We start from the raw sequence: 23,570 nt of genomic DNA, 5'->3' as shown, positions 1-23,570 counted from the left end.
GGGAAAGGGGAGGTCTCTTACGGAGAGTAAATGATTTTTAGGACAGATGAATGAGTCCTTAGAAGAACAGATAGGAGGCGTGGTAGTTTGTGACAGTGTGTCTGATGAAATCCCCCCGGGAGGAGATTTATGACAACTGAGTTCCTTTTGGAGGTTCTGTCTTTAGGCAGAGAAGGGGAGTTCAAAGAAAGCCTTTCCCTGCAGTTGCTGTTTTTCTAAGTGTCCACAGCTCAAAATAGCCAATCTTCCACAGTGGCCTATTTGCAGGTGGCATGTTCTGAACTCCTACAGTCATATTTTGGGGTGCATATTTTGCTCTCCTTCACTCACATGTAAACAAAAGTTGGCAGATGAAATTAAAGACAGCATGCGTGGATATAGTCATTGGAGGCAGTTATGTTATGTATACACCTATCCCAGTTTGTTCCATTGTCAGCATCCGATTTTTAAAAAATAGTAGAATAATTGATTAGAAGCCTACTACTTTATACAGAATTATACAGCTCAGGCTTAATTTTATACAAGTCAGCACAGCTAATGGTGTTTGAAAGGTTGGTTTGTTGGGACAGGTGGATACTGTCCCATTCTAACTCCAGATCTATCTCATGGGTGGTGGTTCTTTGTGGTGGTGGTGTTTTTTGAAGAAGTTTCAAGAAAAATAATAATTTTTACAAAACTAGTACAACACTAGAGTTTGTAGGCAGTTCCAGCCCTTGTCTCTATCATTTCAGGGTTACTATAGCTTCTAGGGAGCATTGTCCCTTTTAATTCTTGCTGAAATCCGAAGGTCTCCACATGTTTGATGATTTGATTGTATCTTGAGGTTTGCACACTCCTGGAAGGCCCTATAAACTTAAGTCATGGCTCACTTGTCCCAGTATCTGACTCCTGTCTAACGCTATGGTCTTACATCCATCAAACACCTTTGCATGTATCCAAGATTCCACTGCAATTGAGGCAGTTCATTAGTGGGAATAAGTTCCATAAATTTAATTAAATTGTAAGTAAATCCCTGTGTTTCCTTGAGAAACTTAGAATGCTTTTTGTGTACCAAGACTCTCTGGCATGATATGATGATATACTAGTCATACCACTTCTGAGCTGTGTGACTGGGAAGTTACTTTACTCTTTAATGTCTCAGTCCCATCTTACATGAAATAGGGATCATAGTTATATCTACTCCATAGAGTTTTTTTAATGATTAAAAGAATAATTCGGCGGAGCCAGGATGGCGGCGTGAGTAGAGCAGTGGAAATCTCCTCCCAAAAACACATAGAGCTATGAAAATATAACAAAGAAAAATCTTCCTAAAATAGAGACCACAGGACACAGGACAACATCCAGACCACATCCACACCTGCAAGAACCCAGCGCCTTGTGAAGGGGGTAAGATACAAGCCCCAGCCCGGCGGGACCCGAGCGCCCCTCCCCCCGGCTCCCGGCAGGTGGAGAGAAACCGGAGCGGTTTTTTTTTTTTTTTTTTTTGGCGAGCGCTTTTTGGAAGCCTTAGAGGGACGGGCCCCCGTTGCTGGGGAGGCAGGGTGGCGGGACCGGTGAGGAGGTGCCTGGGAACGGCGCCGGAGGACAAAGAATATCCCGCGTTTCTCCCTGCGAGACCTGGGGGCGGGTGCCTGAGACCGGTGCCTGAGGACGGAGGAGGTCGCGCGTTTTTCCCCTTTTTTTTTTTTTCTCTTTTTGGCGAGCGCTTTTTGGAAGCCTTGAAGGGACGGGGACCCCAGTGCTAGGGAGGCACGGTGGCGGGACTGGTGAGCAGGTGGCTGGGACCGGCACCTGAGGACAAAGAATATCCCGCATTTTTCCCTGTGGGACCGGTGGGTGGGTGCCTGAGACCAGCACCTGAGGACAGAAGAAATCGCGCGTTTTTCCCCTTTTTTTTCTCTCTTTTTGCCGAGTGCTTTTTGGAAGCCTTGAAGGGACAGGGACCCCGGTGCTAGGGAGGCAGGGCGGAGGGACTGGTGAGCGGGTGCGTGGGACCAGTGCCTGAGGACAAAGAATATTGAGCGTTCCTTCCCTGCGGGACCGGTGGGTGGGTGCTTTTTGGAAGCCTTGAAAGGACAGGGACCCTGGTGCTAGGGAGACAGGGCAGCAGGACCAGTGAGCGGGTGCCTGGGACCGGCACCTGAGGACAAAAAAAAAAAAAAAAAAATCGCTTGTTTTTTCCTTTTTTTTCCTTTTTTTTTTTTCTCTTTGTTTCTGTTCCCTCTCTCATTGTTGCTGTTGTTGTTTTGGTTTGGAGAGTGCTTTTTGGAAATCTTAAAGGGGCAGGACAGATCACTTAGACCAGAGGCAGGGAATCTGGGGATCTCTGGGCACTCTAACCCCGTGGGCAGCAGGGAGCACAGAGGCCCCTTATGGAGATAAATAGTCTCCTGGCTGCTCCCCCTCCAACGGGGCTCCACCATTTTGGAGGAACAGCCCCAGCCAGGCCAAGCCCACAGCAACAGCGGAAATAAACCCCAAAGCAACTGGGCAGGAAGCAGAAGCCCTGTCTGCGCACAGCTGCCCAGCACAAGCCACTAGAGGTCGCTATTCTCCCAGGAAAAGGCTACAAATCAACAAGAAGGGAAGCTCTTCCAGCGGTCACTTGTACCAGCTCTGCAAACTATCTCTATCACCATGAAAAGGCAAAACTACAGGCAGACAAAGATCACAGAGACAACACCTGAGAAGGAGACAGACCTAACTAGTCCTCCTGAAAAAGAATTCAAAATAAAAATCATGAACATGCTGACAGAGATGCAGAAAAAAATGCAAGAGCAATGGGATGAGATGCAGAGAAAAATGCAAGAGCAGTGGGATGAAGTCTGGAAGGAGATCACAGATGTCAGGAAAGAGATCACAGAAGTGAAACAATCCCTGGAAGGATTTATAAGCAGAATGGATAAGATGCAAGAGGCCATTGAAGGAATAGAAGCCAGAGAACAGGAACGTATAGAAGCTGACATAGAGAGAGATAAAAGGATCTCCAGGAATGAAACAACACTAAGAGAAATATGTGACCAATACAAAAGGAAAAACATTCGTATTATAGGGATACCAGAAGAGGAAGAAAGAGGAAAAGGGATAGAAAGTGTCTTTGAAGAAATAATTGCTGAAAACTTCCCCAAACTGGGGGAGGAAATAATCGAACAGACCATGGAATTATACAGAACCCCCAACAGAAAGGATCCAAGGAGGACAACACCAAGACACATAATAATTAAAATGGCAAGGATCAAGGACAAGGAAAGAGTTTTAAAGGCAGCTAGAGAGAAAAAGGTCACCTATAAAGGAAAACCAATCAGGCTAACATCAGACTTCTCAACAGAAACCCTACAGGCCAGAAGAGAATGGCATGATATACTTAATGCAATGAAACAGAAGGGCCTTGAACCAAGGATACTGTATCCAGCACGACTATCATTTAAATATGATGGTGGGATCAAACAATTCCCAGACAAGCAAAAGCTGAGGGAATTTGCTTCCCACAAACCACCTATACAGGGCATCCTACAGGGACTGCTCTAGATGGGAGCACCCCTAAAAAGAGCACAGAACAAAACACACAACATATGAAGAATGGAGGAGGAGGAATAAGAAGGGAGAGAAGAAAAGAATCTCCAGACAGTGTATATAACAGCTCAATAAGCGAGCTAAGTTAGGCAGTAAGATACTAAAGAAGCTAACCTTGAACCTTTGGTAACCACGAGTCTAAAGCCTGCAATGGCAATAAGTACATATCTTTCAATAGTCACCCTAAATGTAAATGGACTTAATGCACCAATCAAAAGACATAGAGTAATAGAATGGATAAAAAAGCAAGACCCATCTATATGCTGCTTACAAGAAACTCACCTTAAACCCAAAGACAAGCACAGACTAAAAGTCAAGGGATGGAAAAACATATTTCAGGCAAACAACAGTGAGAAGAAAGCAGGGGTTGCAGTACTAATATCAGACAAAATAGACTTCAAAACAAAGAAAGTAACAAGAGATAAAGAAGGCCACTACATAATGATAAAGGGCTCAGTCCAACAAGAGGATATAACCATTCTAAATATATATGCACCCAATACAGGAGCACCAGCATATGTGAAGCAAATACTAACAGAACTAAAGAGGGAAATAGACTGCAATGCATTCATTGTAGGAGACTTCAACACACCACTCACCCCAAAGGATAGATCCACCGGGCAGAAAATAAGTAAAGACACACAGGCACTGAACAACACACTAGAACAGATGGACCTAATAGACATCTATAAAACTTTACATCCAAAAGCAACAGGATATACATTCTTCTCAAGTGCACATGGAACATTCTCCAGAATAGACCACATACTAGCTCACAAAAAGAGCCTCAGTAAATTCCACAATATTGAAATTCTACCAACCAATTTTTCAGACCACAAAGGTATGAAAGTAGAAATAAATTCTACAAAGAAAACAAAAAGGCTCACAAACACATGGAGGATTAACAACATGCTACTAAATAATCAATGGATCAATGAACAAATCAAAATAGAGATCAAGGAATATATAGAAACAAATGACAACAACAACACTAAGCCCCAACTTCTGTGGGATGCAGCGAAAGCAGTCTTAAGAGGAAAGTATATAGCAATCCAGGCACACTTGAAGAAGGAAGAACAATCCCAAATGAATAGTCTAACATCACAATTATTAAAACTGGAAAAAGAAGAACAAATGAGGCCTAAAGTCAGCAGAAGGAGGGACATAATAAAGATCAGAGAAGAAATAAACAAAATTGAGAAGAATAAAACAATAGCAAAAATCAACGAAACCAAGCGCTGGTTCTTTGAGAAAATAAACAAAATAGATAAGCCTCTAGCCCAACTTATTAAGAGAAAAAGAGAGTCAACACAAATCAACATAATCAGAAATGAGAATGGAAAAATCACGACAGACTCCACAGAAATACAAAGAATTATTAAAGACTACTATGAAAACCTATATGCCAACAAGCTGGAAAACCTAGAAGAAATGGACAACTTCCTAGAAAAATACAACCTCCCAAGACTGACCAAGGAAGAAACACAAAAGTTAAACAAACCAATTACAAGCAAAGAAATTGAAACAGTAATCAAAAAACTACCCAAGAACAAAACCCCGGAGCCGGACGGATTTACCTCGGAATTTTATCAGACACACAGAGAAGACATAATACCCATTCTTCTTAAAGTGTTCCACAAAATAGAAGAAGAGGGAATACTCCCAAACTCATTCTATGAAGCCAACATCACCCTAATACCAAAACCAGGAAAAGACCCCACCAAAAAAGAAAATTACAGACCAATATCCCTGATGAATGTAGATGCAAAAATACTCAATAAAATATTAGCAAACAGAATTCAACAGTATATCAAAAGGATCATACACCATGACCAAGTGGGGTTCATCCCAGGGATGCAAGGATGGTACAACATTCGAAAATCCATCAACATCATCCACCACATCAACAAAAAGAAAGACAAAAACCACATGATCATCTCCATAGATGCTGAAAAAGCATTTGACAAAATTCAACATCCATTCATGATAAAAACTCTCAGCAAAATGGGAATAGAGGGCAAGTACCTCAACATAATAAAGGCCATATATGATAAACCCACAGCCAGCATTATACTGAACAGCGAGAAGCTGAAAGCATTTCCACTGAGATCGGGAACCAGACAGGGATGCCCACTCTCCCCACTGTTATTTAACATAGTACTGGAGGTCCTAGCCACGGCAATCAGACAAAACAAAGAAATACAAGGAATCCAGATTGGTAAAGAAGAAGTTAAACTGTCACTATTTGCAGATGATATGATACTGTACATGAAAAACCCTAAAGACTCCACTCCAAAACTACTAGAACTGATATCGGAATACAGCAAAGTTGCAGGATACAAAATCAACACACAGAAATCTGTAGCTTTCCTATACACTAACAACGAATCAATAGAAAGAGAAATCAGGAAAACAATTCCATTCACCATTGCATCAAAAAGAATAAAATACCTAGGAATAAACCTAACCAAAGAAGTGAAAGACTTATACTCTGAAAACTACAAGTCACTCTTAAGAGAAATTAAAGGGGACACTAATAAATGGAAACTCATCCCATGCTCATGGCTAGGAAGAATTAATATCGTCAAAATGGCCATCCTGCCGAAAGCAATATACAAATTTGATGCAATCCCTCTCAAATTACCAGCAACATTCTTCAATGAATTGGAACAAATAATTCAAAAATTCATATGGAAACACCAAAGACCCCGAATAGCCAAAGCAATCCTGAAAAAGAAGAATAAAGTAGGGGGGATCTCACTCCCCAACTTCAAGCTCTACTACAAAGCCATAGTAATCAAGACAATTTGGTACTGGCACAAGAACAGAGCCACAGACCAGTGGAACAGATTAGAGACCCCAGAAATTAACCCAAACATATATGGTCAATTAATATTTGATAAAGGAGCCATGGACATACAATGGCAAAATGACAGTCTCTTCAACAGATGGTGCTGGCAAAACTGGACAGCTACATGTAGGAGAATGAAACTGGACCATTGTCTAACCCCATATACAAAGGTAAACTCAAAATGGATCAAAGACCTGAATGTAAGTCACGAAACCATTAAACTCTTGGAAAAAAACATAGGCAAAAAACTCTTAGACATAAACATGAGTGATCTCTTCTTGAACATATCTCCCCGGGCAAGGAAAACAACAGCAAAAATGAGCAAGTGGGACTACATTAAGCTGAAAAGCTTCTGTACAGCGAAAGACACCATCAATAGAACAAAAAGGAACCCTACAGTATGGGAGAATATATTTGAAAATGACAGATCTGATAAAGGCTTGACGTCCAGAATATATAAGGAGCTCACACGCCTCAACAAACAAAAAACAAATAACCCAATTAAAAAATGGGCAGAGGAACTGAACAGACAGTTCTCCAAAAAAGAAATACAGATGGCCAAGAGACACATGAAAAGATGCTCCACATCGCTAATTATCAGAGAAATGCAAATTAAAACTACAATGAGGTATCACCCTACACCAGTAAGGATAGCTGCCATCCAAAAGACAAACAACAACAAATGTTGGCAAGGCTGTGGAGAAAGGGGAACCCTCCTACACTGCTGGTGGGAATGTAAATTAGTTCAACCATTGTGGAAAGCAGTATGGAGGTGCATCAAAATGCTCAAAACAGACCTACAATTTGACCCAGGAATTCCACTCCTAGGAATTTACCCTAAGAACGCAGCAATCAAGTTTGAGAAAGACAGATGCACTCCTATGTTTATCGCAGCACTATTTACAATAGCCAAGAATTGGAAGCAACCTAAATGTCCATCTGTAGATGAATGGATAAAGAAGATGTGGTACATATACACAATGGAATACTACTCAGCCATAAGAAGTGGAAAAATCCAACCATTTGCAGCAACATGGATGGAGCTGGAGAGTATTATGCTCAGTGAAATAAGCCAAGCGGAGAAAGAGAAATACCAAATGATTTCACTCATCTGAGGAGTATAGGAACAAAGGAAAAACTGAAGGAACAAAACAGCAGCAGAATTACAGAACCCAAAAATGGACTAACAGGTACCAAAGGGAAAGGAACTGGGGAGGATGGGTGGGCAGGGAGGGATAAGGGGGGGGAAGAAGAAGGGGGGTATTAAGATTAGCATGCATGGGGGGGAGGGAGAAAGGGGAGGGTGGGCTGCACAACACAGAGAGGACAAGTAGTGACTCTACCACATTTTGCTAAGCTGATGGACAGTAACCGTAATGTGGTTGTTAGGGGGGACCTGATATAGGGGAGAGCATAGTAAACATAGTATTCTTCAGGTAAGTGTAGATTAAAAATTTTTTAAAAAAAAGTAAGAAAGAAAGAAAGAAAAGGGGGATTACTCCTTAACAGGATAAAACTATTGGTAAATCAAAGATCAACGCATGCTTTAAATATCCTTAATGTTGATCACTTAAAGGGTGTCAGATGATCAGCTATGGAGGTACTCTTTTCTGATAATATTCCTTTCTCTTAATTAAAAAAAAAAAAAAAAGCAGTTACTGTGTGCTGACCTCCAATGAGTTCTGCACAGTGGTATAGAGGGCATGTCAAAGTGTGGGCAAAGGGTCTGTTTGTTTCTACGCAGAAGATCAAGGCCTAGCTTGGATACCCAGAAAATGAACTAAGATACGATATGAGGAGGAGCTTCCGGCATCAGCACTCTCTGGAGGACTCGTGCCGGGGGATGATCATCAAAAAGCCTCCACAGGGATCCGGACGATGCTGCGGTTGTGGCTGCATCCAGCCCACCGTCTCCTGGACTTGCCATAGGAATGAGGAGGGAGATGTCTAGGTTGGCATGTGCATACAGTGAGACAATGAATTTGACCGGATCTGTACGGTTGGAACTCAATCAGGAGTTGGGAGGGGTGCAAGGTGTAGCACCCCAAAATCTCATGACTATAGACTATCTATGGTTAAAAGAACATATGGGATGTGAACAGATCCCAGAAATGGGCTGCTTTAATTTGTCTGATGGTTCAAGTACAGTTGGAAAATATCCATCATATCATAGATAAATTTTCACAAATGCCTAGGGTGCCTAAATGGTTTTCTTGGCTTCACTGGAGATGGCTGGTAATTATAGATTTGCTTTGTTTATGTCACCGTATTCCTATTATGTTAATATGTGTGTGCAAATTAGTTAGTAGTTTAAAACCTATACATACTTAAGGTACTATACAAGAAGATATGTCAAAGAAATAATCAATCCTCCCATGTTTCCTTCATATGCTACATCTATAGCTTTTCTTCTTCCTTCCTAATTACAAACCTTAAATAGAATTCGTGCCTCATATCGAATTTACCGAGTATCATAATTCCTCCAGGTGGTAAAGATACCTCAAGACAAGTGCTGGGCATAGAAGCCACAGGGCATAAATCTGCAAAGAAGTAAAAAGCTAACCTTTGCAAACAATATGGCTTCTCTCTCACTTACCAACTTTACATTTCCCTGTATGGCCCCGGAAGATGACTGGTTAGCCAGAGACGGGTAAGATTCCTCAAGGGAGGAACAACCTAAGACAGGCACAGTTGCAGGGGGGCCATCAGGTGAGAATTTGGGGATCAACAGAGGTGAGGCTCAGAACCTCACCCCCCCTGCTTTGAGAGAAATCTTCTGCATCCGTGGATGTCTTGCTGCCCTTGTCTAGCCTGGATTAATACTTAGTCCATAGGCACACACCTGATCATCTGATCATCTACATTTGCCTTCTTACAGCACTAAACTATGTTTTCTACCTTTATCTTGCATCTACCTACCACTTCAGCATTTTATTAAAAATAAAAATAATAATAATAATAGGAGAAATGTGGGATCAACATATAAATCAAGTACAAAAATCAAATGAATATTCATATTTGACCTGATGGTTTATAGGTCATATTGCATGATCAAAACCGAAAGTTTCTGTGATGACTGCCCTTGTACTGTTCACCATGTAAGAATTTATTCACTCTGTAAGAATTCGTTCACCATGTAAGAACTTGTTCGTTATGCTTCAGAAGATTGGAGACTGACGAGAATTAGGCTTGAGATGGATTAATGATTGTACATTGAGCATTGACCCCCCTATACTGAATTTTATTGTTGTTAACAACCATTTGATCAATAAATATGAGAGATGCCCTCTCAAAAAAAAAAAAAAAATAGAGTCAGGCACCCAAAATATCCAAATATTGGAATTTTCAGACTCAAAAGATAAAACAACTATGATCACTATGTTTAGAGGGGGGATAAAAGATGAACTTATATAAAACTGTAGGGTACAAGAAAAGATAAAAAGTGACACAGAAAATTGGAAAAAATAGAGCTTCTGGAACTGAAAAACAAAGCAGTGGGATTAGTAACTTAATGGATGGGTATAAAGCAAGTTATATATACTAAAGAAAGAATTAATGAGTTGGAAGACAGCTCAGAAGAAAATATCTACAATGGAGCAAAGATAAACCAATAGGTGAAAAATATCAAGGTCGAACAAGGAGAAATAAAGCAGAGTGAGACTGTATAATATACATTTGATGACAGTTACAATAGGTGATGAGAAAGAAGATGTGTCAAAGGCAATATTTAAAGGGAGAGTATCTGAGATTTCCCCAGAACTGATGAAAAATATCAAATCTACAGATTTAAGAGGTTCAGTAAATTCCAAGCAGTATATCTTTTATAATCAAATATAAAATCTTAAAATCAGCCAGAGAGAAAAGGTAACCTTAGGAAGATCAACAACAAGAATGATACATCTAAAACATAAGAATATAAAAAGATTGAGAATAAAAGCCTGGATAAGTTATGCCATGGATCTCATAAGTATATTAATATCAGATGAAAGAAAATTTAAGGAAAAAATCATTACTGGTAATAAAAAGGGTCACTTTATAATAATATAATTATTACATTAAATTATGAATTATGAAAATGATGTGTTATATTAAATATATTAATACTTACATTCAGTTATAAATTAAATTATTTTAATAAAGTTATGGGAAAATATAACTTTACATGTAAGTATGGACTTACATTACAGGACCGTAAGACAGACTTTCAAGAAATGTAAAAATTGACAATCATAGTGGGAGATTTTACATGTTTCTCGATAATAATAGAATAAGCAGAAGAAAGTAAAAATACAGAAAATTTGAACAGGACGGTTGACAAAAGTGACCAAGAGGACATATAAAAAACACTGCACCAAACAACTATAGAAAACACATTCTTTTTAAGCAGATTCAACATTCTTATAAAGTAGCCACTCATTGGGCCACAAAATAACTCTCAATACATTTTAAAGGTACAATAAATAATGATCTCTGTTCATAATGTATTAAGCTAGATATCAACAATAAAAACATAACAAGCCATTTCAAAATTTGGGAACATTTTGAAATTAAAATAGGAAATGATAACATATTGAAAAATCTATTCAATACACTAAAGTATTCTGTTCAGAAGAAAATACAGATCCTCAAACATACTTTAGAAAGGAGGAAGACCTAAAAATTAATGAATTAAAAATTCATTCCAGGAAGTTAGAAAAAGACTGGCCAAATAAAACCAAAGCTAATAGAAAGCAGTAAATATTAACTAACAAAATAATAAAAAAAGACAGCAAATGTCCAATAGAGAGAAACATCAAAAATAAACTTGGCTCTCTGTGAAGACTGATTACAGACAAACCTCTGGTAATATTGATCAAGACAAAAAAAGAAGCACAAACAACAAGTGTGAGGAATGAAAAAAGAGACCCCTTACAGATGCTACTGACATTTAATCAATAGCATGAGAATGTCGCTATGTCGAAAAATTAGAAAATGTATATGTAATAGGGAAATTTCTAGAAAATAAAACTTCCCCAATCTAACTTCAGAATAGAAAAACTGAAAGGTTCTCTAACCATTAAATAAATTAAATCGGTAGTCAGAAATCTTTTCAAAAGAGAAACTCCAGTCTCTGATGGCTTCATGAGGGAGTTTTATTATAGAGTCAACAACAGAAATATTAATGAAGTTTCTCTAATTCTTTCCAAGAATAAAAAAAAAGAGGAATCACACCCCTTCCAACTCATTTTATTACACCAGTATGACTTTGTTACCAAACCTGACTAGAAAGAGTAGCTGCAGGCATAACTTCCACATAAACATAAATGCAAAAATCCTAAACAAAATGTAAGTAAATAGAATCCAACAGCATGTAAAACACAATGCACTATGGCCAAATTGGGATTCTTTCAGGAATGCAAAGTTAATTGAACATTAGAAAAACAACCAATGTTGTTTGTCACATTCACAAGCTAAAGGACACAAGCAATATAGAATTCCCTATGCGGGGAATAAACAGCTTCAGTGTGATAATTATATACTGCAAAACACAATATGCTATGTATACCATTCCATAAAATGTTGATGATGTTATTATGTATATATTACATTTACTGAATGTTACGTACAAATCACATTTAGTAAAGCTGCCAAAGTCTTCAGAGAAGGCTGAAATAAAAAAAATAAAAAAAATAAAAAAAATAAAAAGAATAATTCATGTGAATTTCTAATGACACTGCCTGTCACTTAGAAGGCACTAGTAAATATTAGCTAGCTGGCAGTAGAACAAGATGTGAAATGGTTTGAGTTTCTCAGACTTCAACAGAAGGCAGTTTATTATATTCCTTCAATGATTTTCCATAACATGACCATCTGAATTTCTATATTCTGATTCAACTTTTCCTACGTATTATAAACTAGTGATGAGTAAGGACATAAATGTGAAAAAATTCTCATAAAACTTCATGACACAATGCTGAACTCTCCTGGTGAACACTATAGTGGGGACAGCCTTCTGTCTCGACTTCAATAAATTGCTTTATCCTTTCACTCCAACCTTTTATTGTAGTTCTTGTATCAGCACAGGATGGGTGTGGGATGGGGCACAGAAAAGAAGAAAATGTCTGGAAAATAGAGTATTTACGTGAAAAACAACAGTTCAAACAAGATGAGATGATAAGATAGTTAAATAATAAGTTAAAGATCCCTGGCCACTCACTCATATAGAGGCTTGAGTAAGTTTTAGATAAGCTGTAGAAAATAACTGTTCTTGCATAGTCTTACTGAATTGTTAAACCCTGTCACCAGCACCAGCTTCATTATGTGGGACTCAGTATAAAGGAGTCCCTGTTCAAAAATGCAGAGTCCCTTCTCAAAAAGCAGGAAAAACATGCAGTTACAGGTACCAGAACTCTTCCACAATCTTTCAATTTGTCAAGATGTTTTTTATTTGTTTTTTAATGTTCTATGTAAAGAAAATAAGGATTTTAAATTATCAGCATGAACTTCACCATTCCTTTTCACATTGTGCAATGCCAGTTTTAAATGCAAATGTTAGCATTTAATTCATATACAAAATAATCAGTTATACAGTTAGCATTTTATAGCTCTTATTGTGTATTTAATTTTGCCTGAATAATAGAAATACTGCACCAAAGTAACTCAACTGTTTTATTTCACTTCTTGATACCTGCGTGTTCCATCAATACTCTTTTGGCCAATGATAAGGAAAGACTGAAAGGAAAAGGAATTACGGGTTTTACCCTATCTTTCCTTTTTTCCTATCATTATTTCAGCATAAGTGGTTGGCTAATACAGAGCAGTAACAAAAGTAAGAAAGGGTGTGATAGGGTTCCTTGCTTGCTTGTGTTTCATAGAATGCCCTTGCCTTCTTTCTGTGTTGGAAGCCAAGTTCTGATTTGAACAGAAAGCGTGACCTCTAGGGACTCTCTGTGTCCCTGCTTACCTTGTTGCAGATGTATGCTGCTTACTTTATCCTAGTTCAGAGTCTCATTGAACTCCCTCACGTCGTGGATCCAAAGGAATCCTGTACTCATAGGGCATTTCAAACACTATATGCAAACTGGGTAGCAAGAAATAGCAAACACGCTGCACACATCTCCTCTGCTCGAATGCATGATCCAGTGTTCCATCAGACATCACTTACGAAACACAAGTTCAAAGACAAAGTTTTTAAGAATTTCAAGACAGTGATGGCAGAGCATTAACCTAAGCTCAGGGCCTGGTGAGAGCAGACAAGTGCACTGGCCACTTGCCCACCTGCCATGTATGTTTGGACCAAACATCTTCAATTCCCTGCTAGTTGAGAAGAGACTGCTCATTGCCACCTAAGATCTTTTCTCTCCTACATCCTTGGTAACAGAACTCCAATATTATTTGGGGTGGTAAGGTGCTTAGCTAAAAATTATGTTTCCTAGCATTTTCTGCAGTTACTCTGAACTCTCAGTTACTCAGAGTAGCCATGTGAATGAGTTTTGTTTAATCAGATGCATGTGGAAAGAAGGGAATAAAGAAAGAAAAGAAGAAAGAAAGGGTGGGGGTACGTAGGGAGGGAGGGAGGAAGGAAGGAGGAAGGAAGGAAGGAAGGAAGGAAGGAAGGAAGGAAGGAAGGAAGGAAGGAAGGAAGGAAAGAAGGGAGGGAGGGAAGGAAGGAAGGAAAGAAGGAAAGGAAGGAAGGAAGGAAGGAAGGAAGGAAGGAAGGAAGGAAGGAAAGAAGGGAGGGAGGGAAGGAAGGGAGGGAGGGAGGGAGGGAGGGAGGGAGGAAGGAAGGAAGGAAGGAAGGAAGGAAGGAAGGAAGGAAGGAAGGAAGGAAGGAAGGAAGGAAGGAAGGAAACCCTCAGTTTGTTATTGGGTAGCGTTTTTAGAAGTTCTAAAAAGTGAGTGGTTTGAGTGGCAACTGTTTCTAGGATTCAGGGGCACTCTTCCTCTTTCCTCCCAGTTCAGGACTGTGTTTTGGAGCTCTGAGGTTGCTGGTAGACTTCAGATAAATGCAGTGTTATAATGCAGTATGTTATAATGATATAAGGATCATATAATAAAACAAGTGTAGCATATAGTGTTTTTTTCTAGCATATAGTGGATTTTCTAAGAAATTTAAAAACCAATATCTTGTGATAAGCATGGTAAAGAAAATCATTAAAACCCTTGTGAATAATTACCAGACTACCTACAGGAAAGAGATGTCAACCATTACTCTGCCAACTATGAATAGGTCGTTTTGTAAGAGTAAAGCGATGAAGTCGACAAATACTGCCACCTAGTGTTAAAAATCAAAACTACCATTTCTTAACTGTGGAAACTGAAAGGTTGGGTTTGAGTTAGGTGGGTTTTTTCTCAGACTGATTAGTACTTGCTATGCTAACTGTCTTGTCCATTTGTGAACCACTAGACAACGTTTGCCAGGAGTTCCCTGGAGGTAACTGGGATGGTAGTTGGAATGTAATCATTAACTAAGCTAATGTATGGAATGTGTTCCATTTTCCATTTTTCCAGTCTAAGTGCTGTCCTGGCTAAGCAGCACAGGGATGGTCTTTGAACTCAGAAGGGGTTAAAACAGAAGGGAATCTAGACTGAGGATAGTGGAGGAAAGCAATGGAAATTCAGTGTTCTGACATCTTCTCAGATGTCCTTCCAGCTGATCCTCAGGTTGGACCTCAGGCCTATTTTCTCGCCTCCTAACTTGTTCCTTCTGCCCTTTTTCAACCCCATTTGCTCCATCATGACCCTTTAAAGGCTTGTCCTCTCTCTCATTCCCTTTCTAATATCCCTGTCACATCACTTTGAATCAGTGCTCTTTTGTGAGAAGGAAGGTAGAGAAAGGGGTGGTTTGAATCTAGAGTCCCCCATTTATCTTAGTATTTATATTCAGCAAGTCATTAAAATTTTCTAAGTCTCAAGTTATCCATATTTGTAGGGGGTTCAAATATGTGCTTTACAGAGTGGTTGAAAAGTTTAAATGGGGAAATGTGTTGTGAGAGAAACTGGCATATGGTTGAGTCAGGAAATTTTATTTTCTTTCCCTTCTCTCATTCTCCTGTCGTCCTTATATCACTGTTAGGGAAAAATTAGTAAAAAAGAAAACTTGGCTATTGATATGAGATATCAGGCATAAATAATCTTCCAAGCTTGATTTTCAAGACATGATTACAGGCAATTTTTATTGTGTTTCTGTTTTTTTCACCTGGATGTTTTCTGAGAAAGTGAAGCTCATTAGATGTGGTTGCATTGTGGAAAGAAAAAACATCCACTGTTCCACTTACTCACCTGTATTTGAGACAAGTCACTGTTGCTTCTCTGAGGCTAAGTTCTTCATCCATGAAATAAAGACAACGTCTTTTTCATGCCTACTTACTCTGCGCTTATGAGGACACATGAGGTAAAATAGCTGAAAGGATTTTGTAAAGTTTAAAGTAAATACTAATGTAATAATTATTATATTTTCTTTGCTCCATGTTGTACCCATAGTGGACATTCAATAAAGATTAAAAAAAACACATTAACCTCCATCAGTGGATGAATGGATAAAGATGTGGTACATATACACAATGGAATACTATTCACCATAGGAAAGAAACAAATCCTACCATTTGCAACAGCATGGAAGGAGCTGGAGGATATGATGCTTAGTGAAATAACCCAGGAGGAGAAAGACAAGTGCCAAATGATTTCCCTCATTTGTGGAGTATAACAATGAAGCAAAACTGCAGGAATAAAATAGTAGCCGACTCACAGACTCCAAGAAAGGATTAGTGGTTACCAAAGGGAAGGGGTGTGGGAGGGTGGGTGGGAGAGAGGGAGAAGGGGATTGAGGGGTATTATGTTTAGTACACATGGTGTGGGGGGTCACGGGGAGAACAGTTTAGCACATAGAAAGCAAATAGTGAATCTGTGGCATCTAATTATACTGATGGACAATGACTGCAATGGGGTATGGGTGGGGACTTGATGATATGGGTAAATGTAGTAACCACACTGTTTTTTCATGTGAAAACTTCATAAGAGTGTATGATATTAAGGTATCAATAATACCTTAATAAAAAAAGACATTAATCATGAATTTTACCTAATTAATTCATCCAAGAGTTACTGAGTGACTATTAAGTTCCAGACGCTATATTTAGCATGTATTGTGTAAAAAGCACTTTGCTAGGCTTTGGTGGGGCTACGAAAATGATTAAGGTCCTTCCTAGAGTTGGTTGGGCAAAGACGGGATAATAGAGCACTACAGAGTAAAATTAGTACCAAGTTGGGGAATGTGTGCTTACTAAGGGCATCATTTGTTGCAGGAGCCCAGAAAGAGGAGCAAGTGATGTTGTGGAGTTCAGGAAAGGCTTCACCAAGAAAAGGCATTTGACATATATATTTTTGTAAACAGAAATGGGGAAAAGGAAATTCCAGGTAGAAGGTGCGTTATGAACAAAGGCATGCATTTAGCAAAAAGCAGGTAGGACAGGGCAAGTTGTGGCATGGAGTCTCTTCATAGCCATAAGGAATAGACCTGAACGCTATTTGTGTAGCTGAAACGTTTTTTTAAAAACTCTATATCTAAAATAATTTGTATGCTTTGTTTTAAAAGCATGTTTGGATTATATTGTTCTTAGTTGTCAGGAGAAAGCTTGAGTTGTTTAATCAAGAATCATCTTTTGAAAAGATTATTTTCAGAGAAATGCTCAAATAAAGTAACCCTATACTTAAATGTTAGTGTTAATCTGGACAAATGAATTTGTCCATCCACTCACTCTACAAACACTTACTAAATACTTTGTATTTGAGAGAATGCCAATGATTTTTTTCATGTTTAATGTGTTAACTCTACATTCAATATTAGAAATAATAATTACAGGACTCTTCCTTTATTTGGAAAACTTATGTTTCACAGTACTCTATAAGTCTCTTATGATACTTAATCTTTAAGCTTTTTGACCTGAAATTAGTCTGATTCCTCCTTTTTCTAACAGGATGGGAAAGTGTTCGCATTTGGAGACAATAGCTGTTGACAGTTGGGATACAGCCCCAGTGCTAAGAAGTGAGGTCCACGACTCGTGGAAAGAGTTGATGGCCTAGTTTAACAGATAGATTGTGGAAAGTAATAGGCTTTTTTTTCTTTAGTGTGAATAGAAAGTGTTATATTTTATTACTTAGAACTTATTCACACATAATGTTACTATCACATGTTAAAATTCTAAAATATGTGACTATTCTTTTTGTAGATCATTTTCCTTCCTGAAAATTTACTTCTTTTAAATATGGTTTAATTTTTCCATTTTTTCTTCTTTGTGCTAGACATTTCATTTATTCAACAAGAATTTGTTCTAAGTGTACTGTGTATGGGTTACCTTACCAGGTGCTACAGGGAGCAGTGAGCTTATAACAAAAGTAGTGTTACTTTCCTATTTAGGTTGGTAAGACAAAATTAAAGTGATCTCATGCAAGCATGATGTATATTTGCATATGTAGTCAAAGTTTGGCCTAACCTAATTATGAGGACACTCTGAATATTATCTGCCCAATTCATAAACAAAAACAAAAAATCTTACATTTAAAACACAAATTATAGAAACCATAGTAAAGACTCATCAATAATATTCTATCTTTAAGGGTAGTAATAAGTTAATATTCACCTACCATTTGTTTAGCCACATCATTCAGTACCCTGTAACCCTAACATTGTGATAAGGGATCTGGGTACTTAATATAAGATTAATCTTTTATTTTGTGTTAAGACATCATCTTTCTCAAAAAGTGTGAATATATTGCATGATACCTTATAATGTATTCTCTCTCCTGCAGTTATCATACCCTGGCATATATGTCTCCACCACTGGGCGGGTGGTGCCTTCTGGTCTCAGAACAAGTTGTACAAGAAGCCCAGCTCCTCCAGAGGCTCTTCCAGAGAACCTTGACATTAGCTGCCTGATTTCTGCTGATGGTATGAGCAGTCCCACTAATTCATGATTTTGTGTTAACCAGTGACACTGGAGGAGAAATGCTATTTCAGTTTCCTTTCAAAGAAGTGCTTAGACCTGTGGTTCTTTTAGTACTGTTATTTTTAATTTCAATAATACACATTTTTCTTATGCGTGATTCCTAGAGTATTTGGTACTCTTTCTAAAGATTAAGGTAATACTAAAGAAGATCCCAATTTGGTTATTTAAGCATCAGAATGATATACTTTTATATATTTAATTAAACCTCTTCTAAAGCATGTCAGCCTGGTTTTATTATGCAGGTGTATGGAAAATTAAATATTAAGCTAACTAAATATACAACATATAATCTGATCACATCTTTTAGGTTGTTTATAGTCAAAATCATTTAGAAGAATATAAATTGCCAATAAATAAGTAAACTTTGCTTGGTAATACATCAGGATTTTTAAAGAATTTTTGTAGAGCAGTTTTAGGTGCTTTTACTTCTAAAAGCAATAAGCATGCATTTATGACTTTCCTTTAGATCTGTGGATGTTCAAGTCAAACACATTTTTGCTGGAACATAAGCCAACTTTGTGACAACTTGTCAGCAGGTATCTATCACACTTTCTGCTTCTTTTAAAAATCATTCTTTTCTCTAGATTTCAAAGCAGTATTTGAAATAGGGTATCATTTCTATGCATTCAAATGCTTTGCTAAAATAATAAGATGTTTAAATGCCTTTTTAAAAATACTACATAATTTTCACTTCCTCACTTAGCTGCCTAACAGAGGAGAACCCCAAACCCAAATTCATTGCTTTTACCCTTATTTTTTATTTTATAATAACATTAATGATGATAATAACAGTAATGATTAATATTAGCTGTAGTAACCATGACTCAGAGACCAAAGTACTCCAAATGAATCAACACATTTAATTGTCATATTAATTCCAACTGGTATTTTTTCTCCCATTTTACAAATGAAAAAACTGAGTCTCAGAGAGGTGGGATCACCCAAAGTTGCACTGCTAAGAAGTGGCAGAGATGGATTCAAACCCCAGCAATCTAGCTCCAAAACTTGCACCATGCTACAGTGCCCCCTGATTGTTAGCAGAGAGGATTTTATTATTATCTTTTGGGGTGAGTTCTAAAATATTTGTATGGAGACAAAAGTATACATAGTTATTTTCTAATTTGTATTTTTCTCTTATCAGGAATGTTTTAAACTTGACATCCATATAGACTCTTACTGTATTCCCTAGGACAGAAAATAGAGGCAAAGGTTTCTGTGCCTCTGGGCACTGAGGAGTTCGTATTTGGTCACCCTGTTACAACGTTCAGTCAGCCCAGCTAGTGATTGCCTCCTGTATCCCAGGCTTTGCTCTTGTGCCTGGGATAAAAATGAATAATTCCCTCTTTCATCGCATTTGGATTCTGCAGGGAAGGACAGACAATAAATGTTGAAATGTAAAATAAGATTATGTTAGAGAGTGACAAGTGCTCTGAAGAGAATAAAATGGTCCCATTTGGGACTGATGAGCTGGGCTTCTTCAGAAATGTTAGTTGGGAAGACCTCTTAGAGGCTGTGACATTTGAGCACAGACCTTGGCCCTGCTTGGGCCCAGAGAAAGAGTATTATAGGTAGAGAGAACCACACCCAGAATGGCCATGGGGCAAGAATAAGGTTAGCACGTGTAAGGGACAGAAAAAAGGCCAGGCAGGCAAAGCACAGCAGGAAAGGGTGAAGAGTTATGTGAAACGGAGGCAGCTATATGAGATGGCATCAGTTAGGTGAGATGGGGTCAGTAAGAGGAGAAAGTGCTTCTAGAAAGAAGAAGCGGCCAATCCTGTCACACACTGCTGGGAGGTCAATAAGATGAGCACAGAGTTTATTTTTGCTTTGTTAAGAGTCACCTCAGAGGAGACAGGCTGAACCCTGCATATGTGGGGCAGTCAGAGCACAGGAGTGGAGCAGGTGGAGGCAATGACTGCGACAGTCCTGTTTTTCTGTGAAGGAAAGCACAAAACCACGGCAGGGCTTTGTTGTTGTCTAGAGAGGTGATATTTAGGTGTGCTTGCACACCAGCAAGAGCGATCCGGAGCAGGTGGGGAAAGTGAGGATGCATGAGATAGACTGAATCACTGCAGAAGCAATGTTGCAGAACAGGAGAGCGAAAACAGGATCCAGTGTAGAATTTCGGGATTTGAGCAGAAATATTTATCCCATTCTAATGAAGAACAGTGGAGGTAAGGGCAGGTCAGGGGTGGGGGAGTGATTAGTTCTTGCCTGATTGCTTCCATTTTCTCAGGGATGCGCAAGATCCTCATTTGAGAGTCAGTGAAAAGAAGGAGGAGTGTTAGAGGTTTACGAATGAAGGGGAGGTGTGCAAGAGTTGTTCAGACAGTGAGAAAGCAAATGCTGTGGGAAATTACTAGACAGTATTGAGTGCCATTTGAAATTCGTGGTTGTAGACTTAGAGGGAAACCATCAGCCAGCAGTTACGTGGCTTTCTCCAGTGGTGTTTAGCTGCTTGGATTCAATTTGGTAGTAATCATAAGTTGTTTAACTACAGATAGATTTTTGCTAGGTACTATACGAAGGGATAGAAAAGTTAGAGGTATTTGAAAGGACTAATCATAGTGCTGACCATGGAATCTAAGCTGGGTAAGGAAGACACCGGCAGGGCGATGGATAATGAACAAATAATAGGATGCATGGGTTGGAGACCCTACTGGGCTCAGAGAATGCTGGGCTGAGTTTCACTCTAAAGTACCTTAGTCTTTAAGGCTGCTGTAACAAAACACCCAGACTGGGTGACTTACAAACAGGAGAAATTTATTTCTCACAGTTCTGGAGGCTGGGAAGTCTAGTATCAATATGCCAGAATAGTCAATGTTGGTGAGGGCCTGCTTCCTGGTTTCTGGAGGGCTTTCTTCTCGCTGTGTCCTTACATAGTGGAAGGGGCAGAAAGAGCCCTCTGGGATCTCCCATAAGGGTACTAGTCCCATTCCTGAGGTCTCCAATCACCTCCCCAAGATCCCACCTCCTAATACTGCCAACATTAGGGGTTAGGCCTTCACATATGAATTTTGGGAGAACACAATTCAGTCCATAACATTCTGTCCCTGTTCCTCACCCTCCAAAGTTCGTGCACTTCTTGCATGCAAAAACATTCATTCCATCCCAACAGACCTCAAAGTCTTAACTCATTCTAACATCCAAGAGTATTTAGAAGGTGGAACAATTATTGATGATTATAAAATACAGGGTATCACCTATATCTAGGCAGTGATTTTCAACTAGGGGTGCTTTTTGCCCCCCAGGAAACCTTTGGCAATGTCTGAAGACGTTTCAGATCGTTGTAACTGAAGAGAGGCATTTGTATTGGGGCGGCTGCTACTGCCGTCTAGTGAGCTGAGTCCAGGGTTGCGGCTAAACATCCTAGAGGGCACAAGACCATCCCTCACGTCAAGGAATTGTCTGACCCAAAATGTCAGTAGGGTCAATTTAGAAACCCTTATCCAGGGTGTGGGTGGCTGAGGTGGAGCAGAGAAAAAGAGTGAAGATGAGATAAAGAATTAAGAGATCAAGGTGGGAAATAAATTATGTCCATTAATTCTGAAGTTGCCAGAATGACAGAAAGATAAACAACCTGCATGGTGGTGCTGAGGAAGACAGGAGGGTGCTAAGGTTTTCAGTGACTGAAGGGTAGTGACTAGGATGTTGGGAGATGATTACAAAAGAAAGGGAGGTGATGATATAATCTGATGTCATGTACTTCAGAGAAGCCGTGTTTGTTTGTTTGTTTGTTTGTTTTGGTATCGTTAATGTACAATTACTTGAACAACATTATGGTTACTATACTCCCCTTATTATCAAGTCCCCCCCACATACCACATTACAGTCACTGTCCATCAGCATAGTAAGATGATATAGAATCAGTAGATACTTGTCTTCTCTGTATATCCTGCCTTTCCCGTATTCCCCCCACCCCCTACCGCTACATTATGTGCGCTAATCGTAATGCCCCTTTTTCCCCCTTATCCCTCCCTTTCCACCCATTCTCCCCAGTCCCTTTCCCTTTGGTAGCCGTTAGTCCATTCTTGGGTTCTGTGAGTCTGCTGCTGTTTTGTTCCTTCAGTTTTTTCTTTGTTCTTATACTTCACATATAAGTGAAATCATTTGATATTTGTCTTTCTCCACCTGGCTTATTTCACTGACCATAATACCCTCTACCTCCATCCATGTTGTTGCAAATGGTAGGATTTGTTATCTTCTTATGGCTGAATAATATTCCATTGTGTATATGTACTACATCTTCTTTATCCACTCATCTACTGATGAACACTTAGGTTACTTCCATTTCTTGGCTATTGTAAATAGTGCTGCAATAAACAGGGGTGCATATGTCTTTTTCAAAATGGGCTCCTGCATTCTTAGCATAAATTCCTAGGAGTGAGATTCCTGGGTCAAATGGTATTTCTATTTTGAGCTTTTTGAGGAACCTCTATACTGCTTTCCACAATGGTTGAACTAGTTTACATTCCCACCAGCAGTATAGGAGGGTTCCCCTTTCTCCACATCCTTGCCAACATTTGTTGTTGTTTGTCTTTTGGATGGTGGCCATCCTAACTGGTGCGTGGTGATATCTCATTGTGGTTTTAATTTGCATTTCCCTGATGACTAGCGATGTGGAGTATCTTTTACGTTCCTGTTGGTCATCTGAATTTCTTCTTTGGAGAAGTGTCTTTTCAGCTCCTCTGCCCATTTTTTATTTGACTCATTTGCTTTTTGCTTGTTGAGGTGTGTGAGCTCTTTATATAATTTGGATGTCAACCCCTGATTGGATATGTCATTTAGGAATATATTCTCCCATACTGTAGGATGCCTTTTTGTTCTACTGATACTGTCCTTTGCTGTACAGAAGCTTTTTAGTTTGATATAGTCCCACTTATTCATTTTTGTTTTTGTTTCCTTTCCCCGGGGAAATATGTTCATGAAGAAGTTGCTCATGTTTCTGTCCAAGAGATTTTTGCCCATGTTTTTTTCTAAGAGTTTTATGGTTTCATGGCTTACATTCAGATCTTTGATCCATTTTGAATTTACTTTTGTGTATGGAGTTAGACAATGATCCAGTTTCATTCTCTTACATGTAGATGTCCAGTTTTGCCAACACCAGCTGTTGAAGAGCCTGTCATCTCCCCATTTGTATATCCATGGCTCCTTTATCGTAT

The 23,570-nt window shown here is 39.0% G+C and overlaps 1 long non-coding RNA gene across 3 annotated transcripts in view; it reads left to right on the top strand.

Annotated features, from left to right (window-relative positions):
* The window catches only part of LOC118972932 (uncharacterized), a 59,351-nt gene that overhangs the window by 4,194 nt on the left and 31,587 nt on the right, over nucleotides 1–23,570 (top strand). For all 3 annotated transcript variants that reach the window (XR_005062082.2, XR_012131668.1, XR_005062081.2), the window contains exons 2-3: nucleotides 18,212–18,350; nucleotides 18,875–18,944. This is a non-coding gene — a long non-coding RNA (uncharacterized lncRNA). The remainder of the gene's footprint in view (nucleotides 1–18,211; nucleotides 18,351–18,874; nucleotides 18,945–23,570) is intronic.

The sequence above is a fragment of the Manis javanica genome, chromosome 5, assembly GCF_040802235.1.
Source record: "Manis javanica isolate MJ-LG chromosome 5, MJ_LKY, whole genome shotgun sequence".
In the NCBI taxonomy this organism is placed as follows: Eukaryota; Metazoa; Chordata; class Mammalia; order Pholidota; family Manidae; genus Manis; species Manis javanica.
Note: the sequence above shows the minus strand (reverse complement) of the source record. Positions and strands in the feature narration are given on the sequence as shown.